Source organism: Scyliorhinus torazame, chromosome 7 (assembly GCF_047496885.1).
Source record: "Scyliorhinus torazame isolate Kashiwa2021f chromosome 7, sScyTor2.1, whole genome shotgun sequence".
In the NCBI taxonomy this organism is placed as follows: domain Eukaryota; kingdom Metazoa; phylum Chordata; class Chondrichthyes; order Carcharhiniformes; family Scyliorhinidae; genus Scyliorhinus; species Scyliorhinus torazame.
In genome coordinates, this window is record NC_092713.1 from 204,830,159 (window position 1) to 204,850,560 (window position 20,402).

Consider the following 20,402-nt stretch of genomic DNA (forward strand, 5'->3'; position numbering starts at 1 on the left):
AATGTGACCCAGGCTATCTACACCCCCTTCTCCAGACTCAACATCTACCAATTCCTTCTCTTTGGTGAATACTGAGGCAAAGTATTCATTTAGTACCTCGCCCATTTCCTCTGGCTCCACACATAGATTCCCTTGCCTATCCTTCAGTGGGCCAACCCTTTCCCTGGCTACCCTCTTGCTTTTTATGTACGTGTAAAAAGCCTTGGGATTTCCCTTAACCCTATTTGCCAATGACTTTTCGTGACCCCTTCTAGCCCTCCTGACTCCTTGCTTAAGTTCCTTCCTACTTTCCTTATATTCCACGCAGGCTTCGTCTGTTCCCAGCCTTTTAGCCCTGACAAATGCCTCCTTTTTCTTTTTGACGAGGCCTACAATATCACTCGTCATCCAAGGTTCCCGAAAATTGCCGTATTTATCTTTCTTCCTCACAGGAACATGCCAGTCCTGTATTCCTTTCAACTGCTACTTGAAAGCCTCCCACATGTCAGATGTTGATTTGCCCTCAAACATCCGCCCCCAATCTATGTTCTTCAGTTCCCACCTAATATTGTTATAATTAGCCTTCCCCCAATTTAGCACATTCATCCTCGGACCACTCTTATCCTTGTCCACCAGTACTTTAAAACTTACTGAATTGTGGTCACTGTTACCGAAATGCTCCCCTACTGAAACATCTACCACCTGGCCGGGCTCATTCCCCAATACCAGGTCCAGTACCGCCCTTTCCCTAGTTGGACTGTCTACATATTGTTTTAAGAAGCCCTCCTGGATGCTCCTTACAAACTCCGCCCCGTCTAAGCCCCTGGCACTAAGTGAGCCCCAGTCAATATTGGGGAAGTTGAAGTCTCCCATCACCACAAACCTGTTGTTTTTACTCTTTTCCAAAATCTGTCTACCTATCTGCTCCTCCATCTCCCGCTGGCTGTTGGGAGGCCTGTAGTATACCCCCAACATTGTGACTGCACCCTTCTTATTCCTGATCTCTACCCATATAGCCTCACTGCCCTCTGAGGTGTCCTCTCGCAGTACAGCTGTGATATTCTCCCGAACAAGTAGCGCAACTCCACCTCCCCTTTTACATCCCCCTCTATCCCGCCTGAAACATCTAAATCCTGGAACGTTTAGCTGCCAATCCTGCCCTTCCCTCAACCAGGTCTCTGTAATGGCAACAACATCATAGTTCCAAGTACTAATCCAAGCTCTAAGTTCATCTGCCTTACCCGTAATGCTCCTTGCATTAAAACTTATGCACTTCAGGCCACCAGACCCGCTGTGTTCAGCAACTTCTCCCTGTCTGCTCTGCCTCAGAGCCACACTGTCCCTATTCCCTAGTTCTCCCTCAATGCTCTCACCTTCTGACCTATTGCTCCCGTGCCCACCCCCCTGCCATACTAGTTTAAACCCTCCCGTGTGACACTAGCAAACCTCGCGGCCAGGATATTTATGCCTCTCCGGTTTAGATGCAACCCGTCCTTCTTATACAGGTCACACCTGCCCCGGAAGAGCTCCCAGTGGTCCAGATAATGGAAACCCTCCCTCCTACACCAGCTGTTTAGCCACGTGTTTAGCTGCTCTATCTTCCTATTTCTAGCCTCACTGGCACGTGGCACAGGGAGTAATCCCGAGATTACAACCCTAGAGGTCCTGTCTTTTAACTTTCTGCCTAGCTCCCTGAACTCCTGCTGCAGGACCTCATGCCCCTTCCTGCCTATGTCGTTAGTACCAATATGTACAACGACCTCTGCCTGTTTGCCCTCCCCCTTCAGGATGCCCTCTACCCGTTCGGAGACATCCTGGACCCTGGCACCAGGGAGGCAACATACCATCCTGGAGTCTCTTTCACGTCCACAGAAGCGCCTATCTGTGCCCCTGACTATAGAGTCCCCTATTACTATTACTCTTCTGCGCTTTGACCCTCCCTTCTGAACATCAGAGCCAGCCGTGGTGCCACTGCTCTGGCTGCTGCTGTTTTCCCCTGATAGGCTATCCCCCCCGACAGTATCCAAAGGGGTATATCTGTTCGAGAGGGGGACAACCACAGGGGATTCCTGCACTGACTGCCTGCCCTTTCTGGTGGTCACCCATTTCTCTGCCTGCACCTTGGGTGTGACCACATTTACATAACTGCGATCTATGACGCTTTCCGCCACCTGCATGCTCCTAAGTGCATCCAATTGCTGCTCCAACCGAACCATGCGGTCTGTGAGGAGCTCCAGTTGGGTGCACTTTCTGCAGATGAAGCCATCCGGGATGCTGGAAGCCTCCCGGACCTGCCACATCTCACAGTCAGAGCACAGCACCCCTCTAACTGACATTGCGTCAATTAATTAAAATTAAAATTAAAATTTGTCTTTTTAAAAAAAAATATTTTCAAAAAAATTTCAAAGTTACTGTCAACTATCTGTTTCCTCGCACTAGATTTCTAATAGAAATGCGATAGCTAACTATAGTACTCTCCGATCTCTGGCTTAGATATCCCTCTAAATTATAATTAAGTTATTATGTTTAATTAGTTACCAAATACTAGCCACAGCTTTTCTGTGATGTCACTTCAGTTTCCCCCCGACACACACAATTTGAAAAAAGGTATAAAAGTAAAAATAAGTAAAAATCACTTACTTACCTTCTTACCTTCTGAGTGTCTTAGATGTTCTCAGGTTCTCTCGCTGACAGAGACTGCTCCTCCACCTCCAAACCTTGACCTGCACAATGCTAATAATATAATATGGCACTTACCTCACACCAATGGGTCTTATTATTAGGTTAGAGGAGGAGGGCGGGTGGGAGACACTACACGTGTAGTGTCTCGGGATTCCTCTCCACCAGAATTTATTGGTTGGGGGGGGGACTTCCCAGAGGTCCGCGGGTCGAACTTCCGGTTCCCGCCTTATATAAAAGCAATAAAACAGAAAAGAACAGACACGGGACCAGGTAAGGGTTTTTAAATTCACCACTCACCTCCCAGAAGGCCCCTGCGCACCGCTGCCGCCGAAATCCAAAGGGCTGCTCCTGTAAAGGTAAGGGTTTTTAAATTCACTACTCACCTCCCAGAAGGCCCCTGTGCACCGCTGCCGCCGAAATCCAAAGGGCTGCTCCTGTAAAGGTAAGAGATTTTAAATTCACTACTCACCTCCCAGAAGGCCCCTGCGCACCGCTGCCGCCGAAATCCAAAGGGCTGCTCCTGTAAAGGTAAGAGTTTTTAAGTTCACTAATCACCTCCCAGAAGGCCCCTGCGCACCGCTGCCGCCGAAATCCAAAGGGCTGCTCCTGTAAAGGTAAGGGTTTTTAAATTCACTACTCACCTCCCAGAAGACCCCTGTGCACCGCTGCCGCCGAAATCCAAAGGGCTGCTCCTGTAAAGGTAAGAGTTTTTAAATTCACTACTCACCTCCCAGAAGGCCCCTGCGCACCGCTGCCGCCGAAATCCAAAGGGATTCGCCGAAATCCAAAGGAATTCGCCGACTCTTAGGCCAAAATACCTCATCACCATCGCTCCCTTTGTCCTCAGTCTCTTCTGTCCCATAGTCTCCACACCCCCCCCCCCCCCACCCACCTTTCACCCACCTTCCCATTAGCCTTTCAACCTTTCCCATGACCACAGCTCCCCTTCTCCCCTCCGATGGTTATCTCAGCATCACAACAGGGTATCGGGCCTGGGCATGGCAGTATCAGCAGATCTTGGCCTGGATTCTCTGCTGCCGGTATCGGAGTTTCCAATTCATCCACGTTTTCTCTGCAGAAAGCACTTAATTGCCTTTGATGTGGTCCAAAAGCTGTCAATCATAGCTAGACGTTTCGGTTAGTTTCACAGCTGGCTCTTTAAATCCACTCAGGCGTGAAGGGAAATGAGATTACACAATCCAGGAAACTGGCTGTGTGTGCAAGCTGTCAATCACAGCCTATCAAAATCAATTTCACATTGATATAAATGAAAACCTTACAGATAAAGATTTGAGGGGGTTTGAACCCAGTTAATGTGGTTTTTCCCTTTCTCGGAATGTACAGGTTGTGCTTTCTCTGTCTGAGCCAGCAGGTGTATTGCACAGGTGAGTTTTGAAGCAGTGATTGTTTTCACTGTCTCTGTCTGTACTGTTCCTTAGCTTCCAGGCAGGGGTACTTATAATTGGAGGGAGGGTGGGGGGAGTGCGTCCAGACAGGGGAATTTGTAATGGGAGGGCTTCCAGGCAAGAGTCTTTGTAATGGGGTGCTTCCAGGCAGGGGTCTTTCTTATGGGAGCTTCCAGGCAGTGATATCTGTAATGGGGCCTTCCAGGCAGGGATCTGTCTTATCGGGGGGCTCTGGTTGGGTTTGCTGTAATGGAGGTGTCTGGTGGGAGTTTGTGTGTGGTGGGGGTCAGGTCACCCTTGTACTGTGGGAAATCTTGTGGTTGGGGGCTGGAATTGCGTTACTGGGCCACCGGACCTCGCCATTGGCTGCCCACTCAAAATGGCAGCCCGATAACAGGAATTGCAAGAGAATCCCTCATAATCTCTGCCATGCATAAATTTGCATGGTAAGGGATGGTGAATCGCTCCCAGCACGAGAATATAATCTACTAAATGGAGAATTCTGGCCCTTCTCTGCGGGACAGAGTATGATGACAACTCGCTGTGAAATGAGCTTGGTGCTCCTTATTGTCTGATCGAGTCTGACTCCTGTCTTTTAGATAACATCCCACTGTCCATTCAGATGGCCGCAGTTGTGTATGGGGTCTCCTTCTCATGAGCAACATTATTTTGGGGGACGGGGGTGGTGAGATGGAGAAAGCTTTGGGCTCATAGACTTGGGATACAGTCTCTTACAGCGGCTCCCATGGCCTGTCACTTGTCGGTGAGTGCAGAGGGCTTTTGGGACTTCAATGGGCCTGATTCACCTTAAACCCACACCCCCCAATCATCACAGCCAAGACCCAGCCCAACCCTAGCCCAACCTTCTCAACCGTGGGACAACAGTGAGAGGCAGATTGGTGGTGGAAAAGTGTTTAATTGTGTGTTTTTACAGATTTGGTGCCCTTTCCCCTCATCTTCAATTACATCCGTGCCAACTTAAGCCTCGTTTATTGTTCTGATCTTTCTTAGCTTCCCGATCCTTCTATGTGTTCCCCCAAATACCACGTCAGGAGTGGACCTGGCTTGCTGCTTGTCTCATTCTCTGCCCTATGATGCCCTTGGCAGGTGTCCTCTGGAGAGCCTGGGCTTGGATGGGCCCAGCCCATCTTCGGGTGTCACAGGTGATGCGTGTCACCCTGTTCTGCATGCTGCCCATTCAGATGCGCCAGTGCCTGGTGGGTGGGATTCAGAAGGGCTGCAGTGTTCCAACTCCAGGATGGGCCCCATAACACCCTCCTCCCTCGGGGTGCTCACTGGTCCCTTGGCAACTCCATGGGATGGAATGTTAGTGGAGTGAGCTCCAGAGGCCTCAATGTCATCTGGCGCTGTCAGTACTGGAGGCCCACCCTTGTCTTAGCCATGGTGTCTGATTTGTTATGTTGTAGGCGTAACATAAGCGGCTTCCTTGTGGTGCATTTGACAAAGGAAGGTTCAGACATGGAGATAACTTCAACACGTTTATTAAACTATTTACACTTCTATTACTCGGGTTCGACACTACTACAAATCCTACTATAGCTACCCAGACTGACTAACCAGCTGCTGCAATCCACGTGGTGGGTCTAATATCGAATCAACCTCGTGTCTGTACTCACTGACTGTCTCCACTGGAAAGAGGCAGATCATGTGTGTGGTGTCCTTTATATATGGGTTGGTGTAATGCCCCCCTGTGGTCGTGTCACCTCCGTGTGCATCGTGAATTTCCATTGGTCGTGTCCTATCTAACTTTTCTATTGATGTGTGTGATGTCACTGGTGCTCCCTCTAGTGTCTAGTTAGCCAACATGTATTTACATTGATGCACATCACCACAGTGTCGACGCCCTCAGCTATGGTGCTCCGTGACTGGGACTTGTCCCTCAGCGAGTGAGCCATGTCATTGACTGCCTCGGTTATACCCCTCTGTTACTGTGTCATGTCCCTCTGTGACTGGCTAAGGTAAGTCAGCACCTGGCCAATGCTCTCAATGCCCTCAGCCATGATCCTTTGTGAGTGGGCTAATCACTGGAGCACCAAAGCAATGCCCATCTGCACCTGGGACATGTCTGCCTGTGGCTGGGCCCTCCTGTCCTATGCCTTAGCCATGGACATCGGAGTGCGCCCCCTGCCTTGGATGTCCTGACACATAGCTCTGACTTCTTGCCCCAGGCCTTCACCACAGATTCCGCTCTTTCAGTGTTGGCCTGGGTGCCACGCATTGTCAACAATATCTCCTGTGCCTAAAGACAATAGGACTCCTCCAGTTGTACTTGCAGGTGCTGAAATGCAGCTGACATCCCCTCCATAGATTCTGACACTGAATCTGCATCTCTACCAGTGATAGGATCAGCTTTTCCAGAGGCCGACATCTGACTTCGGGGCAGCTGTTCCCTGGGATTGGGCAGCTGTCTGTCTGGCCGCTCCCTCGGGAGGCCCTGCCTCTTCCTGATGTGCTGCAGCAGGTGTGTGGTGCTCCCCAGACGGTGTCCCAGGAGCCTAACTGCTGACATGCCCCACCGAGGTGATAATCTCTGCCCTGGTGGATGGTGCTGGTGAAAGCAGTGCTGTAAAGTCAGTATCTTGCCTGGAGGTTTGCTCTGGGGTGTGCTGAGGGTCTGGAAGGGGGGTTGTGACCCCAGATGGCCTGGCCTCGTTTAATAGGGATCCTGGAAGACAAAGGACAAGGGGTCAGCTGTTGGGAAGGACAGGGCTGTGGGAGATGAAAGACTCACTTGAGATAGGACATCTGGATAAAGTTGGATTGGACTCTCACCTCTTCGGAGCATGCTGAACTCCATTTCAGCCACAGCTCGCTCCTTGGCCCCTCCGCGCGTTCCATGGCTCTTTCTTCAAACAGGGTGAGGACCCATATGTCAGACATGCTGCCTCTCATCTTCTGACGCTCCCTTCGATTATGTCTTGCTTTATCCTTGAAGGGACATAGTGAGACACAGGCACACCATTTATATAGGGGCACTTTCTGGTTGGTGGCATATGTGAGCAAGGTGCCTGGCCAAAGATGGCAGGGCATATGTTGGGGGTTCCTGGAGTGTGGGTTCTGAGGGATAAACTAGTAGGTAGAGTGTTACTGACCTATACGAGTTTTGGGGCAGGTTTCAGGGATCAAGGGCAGCATGGTCGCACAAGTGGCTAGCATTGTGGCTTCTCAGCGCCAGGGTCCCAGGTTCGATTCCCCGCTGGGTCACTGTATGTGTGGAGTCTGCCCGTTCTCCCCGTGTCTGCGTGGGTTTCCTGCGGGTGCTCTGGTTTCCTCCCACAGTCCAAAGACGTGCAGGTCAGGTGGATTGACCATGCTAAATTGCCCTTAGTGTCCAAAGGGTTAGGAGGGGTTATTGGGTTATGGGGATAGGGTGGAAGTGAGGGCTTTAGTGGGTCGGTGCAGACTCGATGGGCTGAATGGCCTCCTTCTGCACTGTATGTTCTATGTTCTAAGGGGGGGAAGTAACGGCAGGGTCACACAGGTGGTTACGCACCCAAGCTGCTCGAAAGAGGTTGCTTTTCTTCCTGCATTGCATGCTGGTCCTCTTTGTGAGGCTGCCAGCACCTCCTGCACCTGCCACCTTATCCCAGGCTTTGTTCATGACAGTTGGCTGTTGTCTCCATCCCATCCTAGGAAAGAGGGTGTCCCTCCTCTCCTCAACGGCGTCCAACACTCTGTGGATGTCCGCATCAAGGAAGCATGGTGCAGATCTTTTAGCAGCCACCTTCTCGGCTGGAATGAGAATCTGGGGTGAATGGAGCACTTCAATCCTGCTCCAGCTTGTCAGTCTCCCAATGTAATTCCCGATTCTTGCGAATCACATTCCTAGGGAATCGAGACTCGGGCGGGATGCACGTGGGCAGCGTGCTGGCACATTTGCATGGATAGAATCATGCCTCCCCAGTGCTTCTAGTAGCAGCGTGAAAATGTTCCGAAATGTTCCGAATCTCTGCTGGCGGGAGAGCACGTAATAATAATAATAATAATAATCTTTATTGTCACAAGCAGGCTAACATTAACACTGCAATGAAGTTACTGTGAAAATCCCCTAGTCGCCACATTCCGGCGCCTGTTTGGATACACAGAGGGAGAATTCAGAATGTCCAATTCACCTAACAGCACATCTTTTGGGACTTGTGGGAGGAAACCGGACCACCCGGAGGAAAGGCATGCTCCCCACGGGGAGAACGTGCAGACTCTGTACAGACAGTGACCCAAGCTGGGAATTGAACCTGGAGCTGTGAAACAACAGTGATATTCACTGTGCTACCGTGCTGCAGATAGATTCTGACACGGCGAATCCCGCCCCAGCTGTTAAACTGAATTTGTCAAAAAACCCACCTCACACTGCTGAAATGGATCAATTCTGACTGACACTGGACTAATTTGTGTTTAAACTTCTGTTAGGTAAGGATTGCATTTGATTGTCCAATTGTCCTAACAAACTGCGTTAGGGCATTATTGCTACTGCCTAACCCCAGACATTCTGTCAAAATGATAATGTGCCGACTATCATACATCCATTGCCACTTCATAAACATTTGACATTTTTAGAATCGAATCGTTTCTGGCCAAAGTGATAGTAAGACAGGCAAGTTGTTTTTGATTTACTTATGATTTGCTTCACAGCCTTAATGGTGCAGGGACATTTATCTCACAGCGACCGCAATATAATCGGGTTCAATGTAATGTTTGAAAGGGAGAATTGTGAAACAGATACGAGTATAGATTTAGGTTAAGGTTGACTCCAATGGGGTGAAACAAATGCCACTCACAATAAACTGGCGAAGCTGGAGTGGCTAAAATAACAGAAGATTATTAGGAGGTGTTCAAAAAATGAATTTAATGCAGTGCAGAAACAGAAACGAAAGGGTTCGAGAACTAAAGAGGTAAGGAAACAGAACAAAACCAAAAACATGTTTAGATGTAGATCATCGGAGCTATAAAAAGGAATAGGAAATAAACTGCATGAAAAAAAATAAGCAGAAAAAAATGACAATAACATTGGGAGAAAGAGTGTGGTCAGAAGCAATGTGGGCCCCTTGGGAACTGAAAATACTTCATGGAAATAAGAAAATGGTGGAAATGTTAAATAATTACTTTTCATCGGTATTTACAAGAGGTCAGTATGCCAGACACCCCAAAGGGATTAATAAACAAAGAACAATGGACAGTACATTGCGCTCCAAGCATGCGCTCTAAACTAAAACCTTCTGTACTTCCAGGGTCATTATCCCTCTATTCCCTTCCTCTTCATGTATTCGTCAATATTGAATTAGGGATAGTGAATCAACAAAATTAAAGCATACAGCAGTAATGGAGAGATTAATGGCACTAAAGAGTGACAAAACCCCAGGACAAGATGACTTCCATCTCAGGCATTTAAAAGAAATTAGTGAGAACATTGTAGGTGTCCCAATTTTAACCTTCCAATGTTCTCTCAACTCAGAAACTGCTACTTTGGTTGGAAAGTTGCATATCACTCTGTTAGCAAGGTAAGAAAGGAAAATCCAGGAATTATCAACCAGCTTTATTATTTATTTGTTCACAGCCGAGCCAACATTTATTGTCCATCCCTAATTGCCCTTGAGAAAGAACGGATGAGCTGCCTTCTTGCTCCAGTCCATGTGGTGTAGGTACACCCACAGTGATGTTAGGGAGGGAGTTCCAGGATTTGGACCCAGCAATGGTGAAGGAACGGCAATATATTTCCAAGTCATGATAGTGTGGAGATGTTCCGGTATCCTCGACATGGTATGGACTGAAAGAAAACGTCGGATGAATGCAGTACCAAAGATGCAGTAGTGTAGCTGGCACACCAGCCAATAGCTGCTAAACGTGCCGCAGAAAGCAGGCCAGATGTCAGCCTGATTCTCTCAGGTCATACCCATGCTGGGTAGATTTTTCCTCTGGAAATTGCTGCTTATTTTGTTTAATTCATATTTTCAAGGTCTTTACAAAGCTGATGAGAATAGTTTAGTGTACGTAACGCCTGGGTCAACTTAACATGGGCTTCCTATAAGACTTCAAAGCAGAGCGGAGGTAACAGGAATTATCTTTAACTTTGGGGGGGGACCTTGCAGTGTGGTAGTGATCACAGATTTGGAAGGTGCTGTTGAAGGAGTTGTGGTGAGTTGCTGCAATGCATCTAGTAGATAATACACACACTGCTGCCACTCTGCATGGCTGGAGGAGGGGCTAAATGATTATGGCTTTGGATGAGGTGCTACTCAAGCAGGCTGCAGTACCCTGGATACTGGTGAATATCTTCAGTGTTGTTTCAGCTTCACTCAGCCAGGCAAGCTGCACTCCACCATATTCCTGACTTGTGTCTTGCAGATGATGGGCAGACTTTGGGGATTACTCACTTAATTACTTAGCATCAATCAACCATGGAATAGGATAAGGTAGCAGAGTTAAGAAAAGTAAAAATAAACCAAGGGAGGGACATACTAGATTTAATATGAGTAAAATATAGGGATTCTCCATTGGCTGACACCAAAATCGCGAAACGTGACTGGGCGGAGAACACGTTCTGATGCCAGAATCGCGGCGGGCACCGATTTGACGTCAAATCGCAATTCTCCATCACCTCAACAGGGGCGTCAATGCAGCCCAGAACTCACATACAGTAAACACCGTTTGCATATCATTAGCATGCCTAACCCGGTATTTTCCGGGGCCTCACCGATTCTCCATCTCCGATGGGCCGATTTCCCGACAGTGCAGTTCACTTGTGCTTTTAAAAATTGTGAAACCAGGGGGGGAGGGGGGGAAGTTATTCTGCTGAGGTGGGAGGGGTCTGAAGTAGGTAATGGGGAGGAGGTTGGGGGTGGAGGCGGCCAAGAGGCGAGCCAAGAGCGGCGTGGCGCATGGGCCAGTTGCGGGCCCTAGAAAGGTTATGGCTGACCGGCGTGGGGGGGGGGGTGGGGGGGGGGGGGGGGGGTGGGGGGTGCTGTGTGCCCCCCTACCAGGCTGATCATCTGGAATGTCAGAGGACTAAATGGGACAGTTAAAAGGGCACGTGTGTTCGCGCACTTGCGGGCTCTAAAGGCGGACGTAATTATGTTGCAGGAGACACATTTGAAAGTGTCGGACCAGATTAGGCTAAGGAAGGGCTGGATCAGCCAGGTCTTCCACTCGGGCTTGGATTCTAAGTCCAGGGGGGTAGCAATTATGATCAATAAGTGGGTTCAATTTGAGGCGGAGGGCATAATCGCAGACGGCGGGGGCAGATTCCTTATGGTAAGGGGCAAGCTGGAGGGGAGGAGAGTGGTGCTGGTGAACATATATGCTCCGAACTGGACTCACGTAAGTTGATGTTGGGGGGGGGGGGGACTTTAATACGGTCCTTGACCCAGTGCTACACCAGTCATGTCCCAGAACGAGCAGACTCCCAGCAATGGCAAGGGAGCTGAAAGGGTTCATGGAGCAAATGGGGGCTGTGGACCCATGGAGAGCCAGACAGCCGACGGGAAGGGGCTACTCGTTCTACTCGCATGTTTATAAAGTATATTCTAGGATTGATTTCTTTATCTTGAGCAGGGACTGTGTAGGGGAGGTAAAGAATACGGAATACTCGGCAATCGCTATCTCGGACCATGCCCCACATTGGGTGGACCTGCAGGTCGGGGGTGGGGCGAATTACCAATGCCCGCAATGGAGGTTAGACGTAGGACTGTTGTCGGAGGAGGGGATATGTGAGAGACTGCGGAAGTGTATGCAAATTACTTGCAGGTGAACGATACGGGGGAGGTTTCAGCAGCGACCCTGTGGGAGGCGCTGAAGGCAGTAGTGAGGGGGGAGCTGATCTCAATTCGGGCTCACAGGGATAGGACGGACAGAGCAGAAATGGATAGATTGGTTAAGGAGATTCACCGGATAGACAAGGAGCATGCGGGGTCCCCGGGGGAGGACCTACTCAGGGAGAGACGGAGATTGCAGGTGGAACTGGGGGTGCTATCCACGAGTAGAGCCGTGGAACAACTTAGGAAGGCAAGGCAAGGGGTGTGGTGTATGAGCATGGGGAGAAGGCCAGCAGATTGCTAGCGCAGCAACTCAGGAAGAGGGAGGCGGCCAGGGAAATAAGTAGGGTGGTGGACGGGGAGGGGAGCAGAGTGGAGGACCCGTCAGGACTGAATAAGGTGTTTTGGGACTTTTATAGTAAGCTCTACACTTCAGAACCCCCGGAGGAGCCGGAGGAGAAGAAACGGTTCCTGGACGGACTAACCTTCCCAAAGGTAGGCGGGGGACTAGTGGACGGGCTGGGGGCCCCGATCAGAGCGGCGAAGTTACTTGGGGGCCTAAAGGCCATGCAGTCGGGGAAACCCCGGGGCCGGATGGATACCCAGTAGAGTTTTACAAGAAGTTTTCGGAAATAGTGGGACCGGTCCTGACTAGGGTTTTTTAATGAGGCGAGGGACAGAAGGACCTTGCCGCCGCCGATGTCGCAGGCCACCATCTGGCTGATATTGAAGCGGGACAAGGACCCGGAATCCTGCGGGTCATACAGGCCGATCTCCCTGATCAATGTAGATGCCAAGCTCCTGGCCAAGGTCCTGGCGATTAGAATTGAGGACTGCGTACCGGAGGTGATTGGGGACGATCAGACAGGGTTTGTGAAAGGCAGGCAGCTGACAGCTAACCTGAGAAGATTGCTTAATGTGATCATGATGCCCCCGACGGGCAAGGAGGTGGAGGTGGTGGTGGCAATGGACGCTGAGAAGGCCTTCGACCGGGTGGAGTGGGGCTATTTGTGGGAGAAACTCGGACGGTTCGGGTTCGGGGAGGGACTGGTTATTTGGGTCAGACTATTGTACCAGGCCCCAAAAGCTAGCGTAAGGACGAACAGGATAATGTCAGATTATTTCAGGCTACATCGCGGGACCAGACAGGGGTGCCCACTCTCCCCATTGCTGTTCGCGCTGGCCATAGAAGCGATTGTGCTGAGAGCAGCAAAGGTGTGGAAGGGAATGTCTGGGGGGTGGTGGAACATAGGGTCTCTCTCTATGCGGACGACCTGCTCATGTACGTGTCAGACCCACTGGCCGGGATGGAAAATATACTGGAAACATTGAGGAAGTTTGGCCGATTCTCAGGGTACAAATTAAATATGGCCAAGAGTGAGATGTTTGTGGTGCAGGCAAGGGGCCAGGAGAATAGACTGAAGGAGCTGCCATTTAGGCTGGTGGAGGAAAGTTTCCAGTACTTGGGGATACAGGTGGCACGAGACTGGGGCAGGTTGCATAAGTTAAATTTGACTAGAGTGGTGGAACAAATGAAGAAGGAATTTCGGAGATGGGATATACTCCCGCTGACACTTGCGGGGAGGGTGCAGACTGTAAAGATGACAATCCTCCCTAGATTCCTGTTCATCTTCCAGTCCCTCCGATCTTTATCCCACGGTCCTTCTTCAAAAGGACTGGCAAAATCATCATGAGCTTTGTCTGGGTGGGAAAATCCCCGCGGGTGAAGAAGGCGATGCTTGAAAGGAGCCGCAGCGAGGGGGGACTGGCATTGCCGAGTCTGATCAACTACTACTGGGGGGCTAATATAGCCATGATAAGGAAGTGGATGGTGGGTACGGGGTCTATCTGGGAGCGGGTGGAGACGGCTACGTGCAGGGGCACCAGTTTGGCAGCCCTGGTCATGGCTCCCCTACCGCTTGCGCCGGCCAGGTACTCCACCAGCCCGGTAGTGGGGGCGGCCCTGCGGATTTGGGGCCAGTGGAGAAAGCATGCAGGGGAGGTGGGGGCGTCGGTCTGGGCTCCAATTTGTGATAACCATCGATTCGCCCCCAGGAACATGGATGGAGGGTTTCGAGCATGGCGGCGGGTGGGGGTGAGGAGGGTGGGTGATATGTTCCTGGAGGGGAACTTTGCGAGTTTGAGGGATTTGGAGGAGAAAGCTGGGCTGGAAAGAGGAAACGTCTTTAGGTACATTCAGGTGCAGGACTTTGTACGCAGACAGGTCCCATCCTTCCCACGCCTCCCGCCAACAGGGATTCAGGACAGAATAGTCTCTGTAGGAGAAGGAGGAGAGGGTAGCGTCTCGGATATTTACAAGGTGCTCATGAAGGGGGAAGAGTCCCAGACGGAGGAGCTGAAACTCAAATGGGAGGAGGAACTCGGCGGTGAGATGGAGGATGGGGTATGGGAGGAAGCCCTGAGTAGGGTAAACTCAACCCCAACGTGTGCCAGGCTCGGCCTGATTCAGTTTAAGGTCGTTCACCGGGCCCACATGACGGTGGCTCGGATGAGCAAATTCTTTGTGGTAGAGGACAAGTGCGCTAGATGCGCGGGAGGACCAGCGAACCACGTCCACATGTTTTGGGCATGCCCTAAACTTAGGGGGTACTAGGAGGGATTTGTGGATGTCATGTACCGGGTGCTGAGAACAAGGGTGGTGATGAGTCCAGAGGTGGCAATTTTCGGGGTTTCGGAGGGCCCGGGAGTCCAGGGGGAGAAAGAGGCAGATGTTCTGGCCTTTGCTTCCCTGATTGCCCGGTGGCGAATACAGCTGGCATGGAGGGACTCAAAACCCCCGAAGACCGGACTATGGCTGTCGGACATGTCAAGTTTTCTGGGTATGGAAAAAATCAAGTTCGCCTTGAGGGGATCTGTATTGGGGCTCGCCCGAAGGTGGCAACCATTCATCAACTTCTTCGCGGGAGAGTGAGCGTCAGCACGGGGAGGGGGGGGGGGGATTAGGGTAGAGTAGGAGGGATAAACAGGCGGGGAGTGTAGGTGGGAGAGGAGCGGGTATGTGCATTATGGTTTGGTTGAAGTGTTGGTTTTCTGTTGATGTTTGCATATTTCTGTAATCTGTAACTGTTTACAATGCCATAAAATACCTCAATAAAATTGTTTGTTCAAAAAAATAAAATTGTGAAACCAGCGTCGTGGCTGAAAAGGGAGAGAGATGAGGTAGGACACAGAGAGGTGTGACTGCGGGCTGCCGGCCTAACACTGGCCGGGCTGGTTGGACTAAGGAGGGGGCCCTGCCACAGTCAGGGGAGGGAGGGTGATGGGGGAACAGGCCGTGTGGCTGAGGTGACCCATGGGACTGGAGTGGTGTCCAGTCACTGACCGCTTTTGTCACACATCCTACTGCACACCCCAGTGACCACCCACCTTGGCCCCTATTTCTGTAGAGTGCCACAGCCGTATGGGTGCCCCCACCCTTGCACCCCCAACCCTCCACCTTAGCCACCCCCCACCCAACCTGGCCGCCACCCACCGGCGGCCCACCATTGCAGGCGCCCACAGTAGCCCCTACGGCAGTGCTGGGCTGGTGCCGTGGAGCGTACCGCTGACAAGGATAGCACCAGCCAATGGTATCTCTGGCAGCAGGGACAATTTCCAGGGCCAGAGGCCCCCGTGGTGCCGGCCACCGATGGGGCCAGGGGTGTGGTTGTCGGGGGATGGGACATGCAGGGACTGAGCCCGCAGTGCCAACCAGGGCCACCATGTAGCCCGTTGGACCTGGTTGGGCAAGGGGGTGCACACCATGGTAACATGTCAGCCTTTCACCAACTGCAGCCAATGGATATTGGAATACAACCCAGGTGGCTTGGTTCCTGCTAGTCGCCGCAGCCCTGGGGGATGCCCTGCGGTTGTATGAGCTGGAGCTGCTCGAAGAGGAGGAAGCTGCAGCAGCAGAGCGGGCCTCAGAGGACCAGGAGAGCCGGCTGCCCAACAGGCCGAGGAGGGGGAGGTGCAAACGAGGCGCCGCATGGGGCCCCTTGTGTACCGACAGCGCCTATCATTCGAGGACCTGCCAGACCAGGCATGACGTCGAATACTCCGGCTGAGCAGGGGGACAGTACAACACATCTGCTAGATCATGGCACACCTGGTATGGGGGCGGATACCAGCTCCCGGTGGCCGTCAAGGTGACGGTCGCCCTGAGATTTTACGCCACGGGGTCCTTCCAGGCGCCGAGTGGGGACCTGTCCGAGATCTCACAAACCTCGGTGCACAGGTGCATCCTCGCCATCAAGGGAGGCCCTATATGCCCAGGCGGCTCAATACATCCATTTCAATGTGGACCGAGCCCACCAGGGTGTCTGGGCAGCCGGGTTCGCCGCCATCGACGCGATGCCTCGGGTCCAGGGGGTGATGGACAGGATGCATGTCCCCCTACGAGCACCTGCAGATGACAGGCCGCTCTACACATAGAATTACAGAATCTACAGTGCAGAAGGAGGCCATTCAGCCCATCGAGTCTGCACCGGCCCTTGGAAAGAGCATCCCACCTAAGCCCCACACCTCCATCCTATCCCTGTAACCCCATCCAACCTTTTTGGACACTAAGGGCAATTTAGCATGGCCAATCTACCTAACCTGCACATCTTTGGGCTGTGGGAGGAAACCGGAGCACCCGGAGGAAACCCACACAGACACAGGGAGAAAGTGCAGACTCCGCACAGACAGTGACCCAAACCAGGAATCGAACCTGGGACCATGGAGCTGTGAAGCAACTGTGCTACCCACTGTGCTACCGTGCTGCCCACTAACTACACAAACTGAAAGGGGTTCCATTCAATGAATGTGCAGCTGATATGTGACCATCAGATGTGCATCATACACGTCTGCGTCCGATACCCAGACAGTGTGCATGATGCCTTCATCCTGGCACACTCGACAATTCCTGGCATGTTGAAGACGTCCCGCCCAGCTGGGGCTGGCTCCTGGATGACAGAGGTTATCTACTGTGGTTGTGGTTCATGACGCCTATCCGGAGGCCACAGACTAACGTGGAGACCCGTACAACGATGCCCATACAGCGTGATCGAGCGATGCTTCAGCCTCCCAAAGATACGGTTCAGGTGCCTGGACAGCTCTGCAGGGGCCCTCCAGTGTGATTTTGAGAGGGTTCCCCGCATCGCGGCGGCCTGCTGCATTCTCCACAACATTGCGCTCCACAGGGGCGATGTGCTGGAGGTGGAGCATGAAGGCCAGGCCTCGGCCGATGAGGAGGATGTGGGGGAGGGGAAGGTTGGGTTGGACATGGACTCCAGGCACGGGACACTCTGATCGCCCCCAGATTTACCAACCAAGGGTGGGGAGAGGGGTGGGACTGGCCAGGGGCACGGACACCCCCATACGCCCCCCTTCTCCTACCCCCCCCCCCCCCCCACCCAGCCACCATCATCTGCAACTCCCTCCGTGCTACATACCTGTGGCTCCTGGGTTGGCGGTACCACCGGGTCTGGTCATGGGTGGAAGATGATGACAACCCGCTCTGCGATGAGCTCTGATGCTCCGCATCGTATGACAACGTCTGACTCCTGCCCATGGTAGCACTTTCCACCGCTCACTTGGGTGATTCCTGCATGGGAGCTGGCCATTCCATCACATCGTCCCATCGAATCCCTGGGGTGGCACTGGTAGGAATGGTCGGAGGGGTGGGGGAGTTCAGGCCACCCACAACATCCGCGCATTCCCGCCCCCTCTCCGGCCAGGCCAGACCAACTCACCCTTCACACCCATCTGACAGAGCACCAAGTCAGGTTGTAAGTTTGAATAGGTGTTTAATATAACAACGGATATACAGATTTGTGCCCTCGCCCCTATTACTAAACTGTTCCCTGCACCCTTGCCAACTTAACTTATATCTAACTTCCTAGCCTTACGGGCCCTAAAGCTATGTCTAGGTGGATCCACAGATGGTACAGCAGGGGCGGAGGTGGCCTGCTGTGATTCCCACCCTGCATCCTGGGTCCCCATTGGCGGGCCTCTTCTGGGGGCTCGGGGGGTGAGGTCTGAAGCCATGGCCCGCCGTGACTGGGCCACACTCAGGAACACTGCTACAGGGCAGCACGATGGCGCAGTGGGTTAGCCCTGCAGCCTCACGGGGCCGAGGTCCCAGGTTCGTTCCCGGCTCTGGGTCACTGTCCGTGTGGAGTTTGCACATTCTCCCCGTTTTTTGCATGGGTTTCGCCCCCACAACCCAAAGATGTGCAGAGTAGGTGTTTGGCCGCGATAAATTGCCCCTTAATTGGAAAAAAATGAATTGGGTACTTTAAATTTATAAAGAAAAGGAGCGCCGCTACGATGTCCAGATGGCTCTGGGCCTCGACCAGCGCCTGTACAGAATTCCCCAGCCTTTGGACATGCTGATCCATAGCCAAAACCGCCCCCCCCCCCCGCCCCACACCCCCCAATGTCTCCACCGCGGACACCACCAGAATGGTGTTGGCCTGGTGGCACGCATTGTTGGCACCTACACACGGTTGGACTCCTCCAACTGCATCTCTCCAATCAATGGGACTGTCGATTCCAGAAGCATAAAACCCACCTGGACGGCAGCTGTTCCCTGAGGTCAGCCTGCCCCCCGACCGTCTGTACCCTCAGGAGCTCCTACCTCCACCTGCTGTGTGGTGCGCACCAAATAGTGTCCCAGGAGCCTCTTCACGAAAGTGCCCAGCCGAGGTGAGTGTCTCTGGGATGGTGGAGGGTGTTGGAGACAGCTGTGATGGGAAATGTGTGTCATCCCCAGACTTGAGCTCTGGGGTGTCCTGCGTCTCGGGTGGAGAGCTGCCACCTGAGCTGCTCAGCGTCGCTGCTCAGCTCACGTGGGTGGGGGTCCAGCTGTGGCTGTGGCTGGGGGCGGGGGGACACCGGTTGGACCCGCCCCATCTTCAGCAGGTCCTGCAAGACACAAGACAAGACGCATGATTAGACCGCGGGCTGGGGGGGGGGGAGTGTGGTTGGCGGGTGTGAGGGTGAGGGTGGAGATGGGTGTGGTGTGGGTTGAGGGTGGGGTTGAGGGTGAGGGTGAGGGTTGTGTGGGGGTGAGAATGAGGTTGAGGGTGGTGTTGGGGTGATGTTGGTGGGGAGTGAGGGTGGTGTGAGGTTGAGGGTAGTGTGGGGGTGAGGGTGGTGAGGGGTGAGTGTGGAGGTGAGGGTGGTGTGGTGGTGAGGGTAGTGTGGGGGTGAGGGTGGTGAGGGGTGAGTGTGGAGGTGAGGGTGGTGTGGGGGTGTTGCTGGGAGGGGGGGTTGACACACGTGTCACAGGGAACTGCAGCCCAGCAGGGTCTCACTTCCGCCCGTGACGGAACTCCACCCCGGCGACTGCCCTTTCGGCCGGGGCACCGATCATGTCCAGGGCCCACTGCTCTGCCCTGGTTAAGGGCAGCAAGTCCAACGGTCCCCCTCCTGTCTTCTCCTGCTCCCGGTGGTTGTGGGCATCCTTATCCGGGGGGGCGAGGGGAGAGGTCAAACAGAAAACGACAGCGTTAAACAGTCCGATGCATGCAGTCCAGGGGGTGGGTAGCTGGTGGCCTCAGTGGCCAGGGCACCCGGCCATGACCGCCAGTATGAGTGCCGGCATGTGGTGCAGGGTGGGGGTTCGGCTCTGAGACGGGAATTCACAGAGGGTAGACCTCCAGAGGAGATGAGATGGGTGGCAGTCCTGGAGATTACGGATTAATGGAATGGTGTGGGGTCGTGTTCCTTGGGAATGTAGGAAGGACTATTGAACATTCTAGTGGTACCCCGTGCACCACTCTCAGAAGATGACTTCAAAACCAGTCATCCTCAGACTGAAGCCCAGCACAGATGAAATAAGGGACAAGTTTGGGGCAATTCTGTCCAGCGGGGAGGACCCTTCACCCACCATTGCATCATTCTCAGCACTTTGCATGCTCTCCCACTGACTTGAAGGAGGCTGCTGCTGGGGCACAGCGGGTACCCCCTCCAGCCATCGTTGCGACACAGCAGCTCCTCGCTCAGCGTTCAGGCTCTGAACCCGCTGGTCCAGGTTTCAGTGGGAGCCAGACACTCTGTGAATGGCACGAAAATGCCCCTGCAAGCATGTGGCTCTCCATGAACCTGGCCACTGTCGTATGGGTGCAGATATGACCGTGCTGTTCTGCAATATGGACTGTTTCATTCACAGAACATGAGCTCTCAATGCCTCAGTGAACTATTCCAGGTGGCCACACAACTGCTGTTGCAGATTCGATTATTGCCCCCCCCCCCCCCCCCCCCCCCCAAATGTGACTCACTGCCTTGTGGAGCATCCCTACAACTGTCCTCCCCCCTCCAAGCGGACTTGTCCACAGATGCCTCTGTCTCAGGCACTGCACACTGGCACTGTGCTTGTCACTCAGCGCTCACATCAAGCTGATCGTGCCTGTGCTGATGCCCGGTGGGGTCATCTGGCATGGCCTTGTTTCCTTGAACAATGCCTCCACTTCCTGTTGTCCGAGGCACTGCGTAGCTTCAAGGGCTGGGGGCACACCACTAGAACCTGTTGGAGGAACCAGAGAAACATTTGAGAGGAAGACATGTAGACCTTCATCAGGGA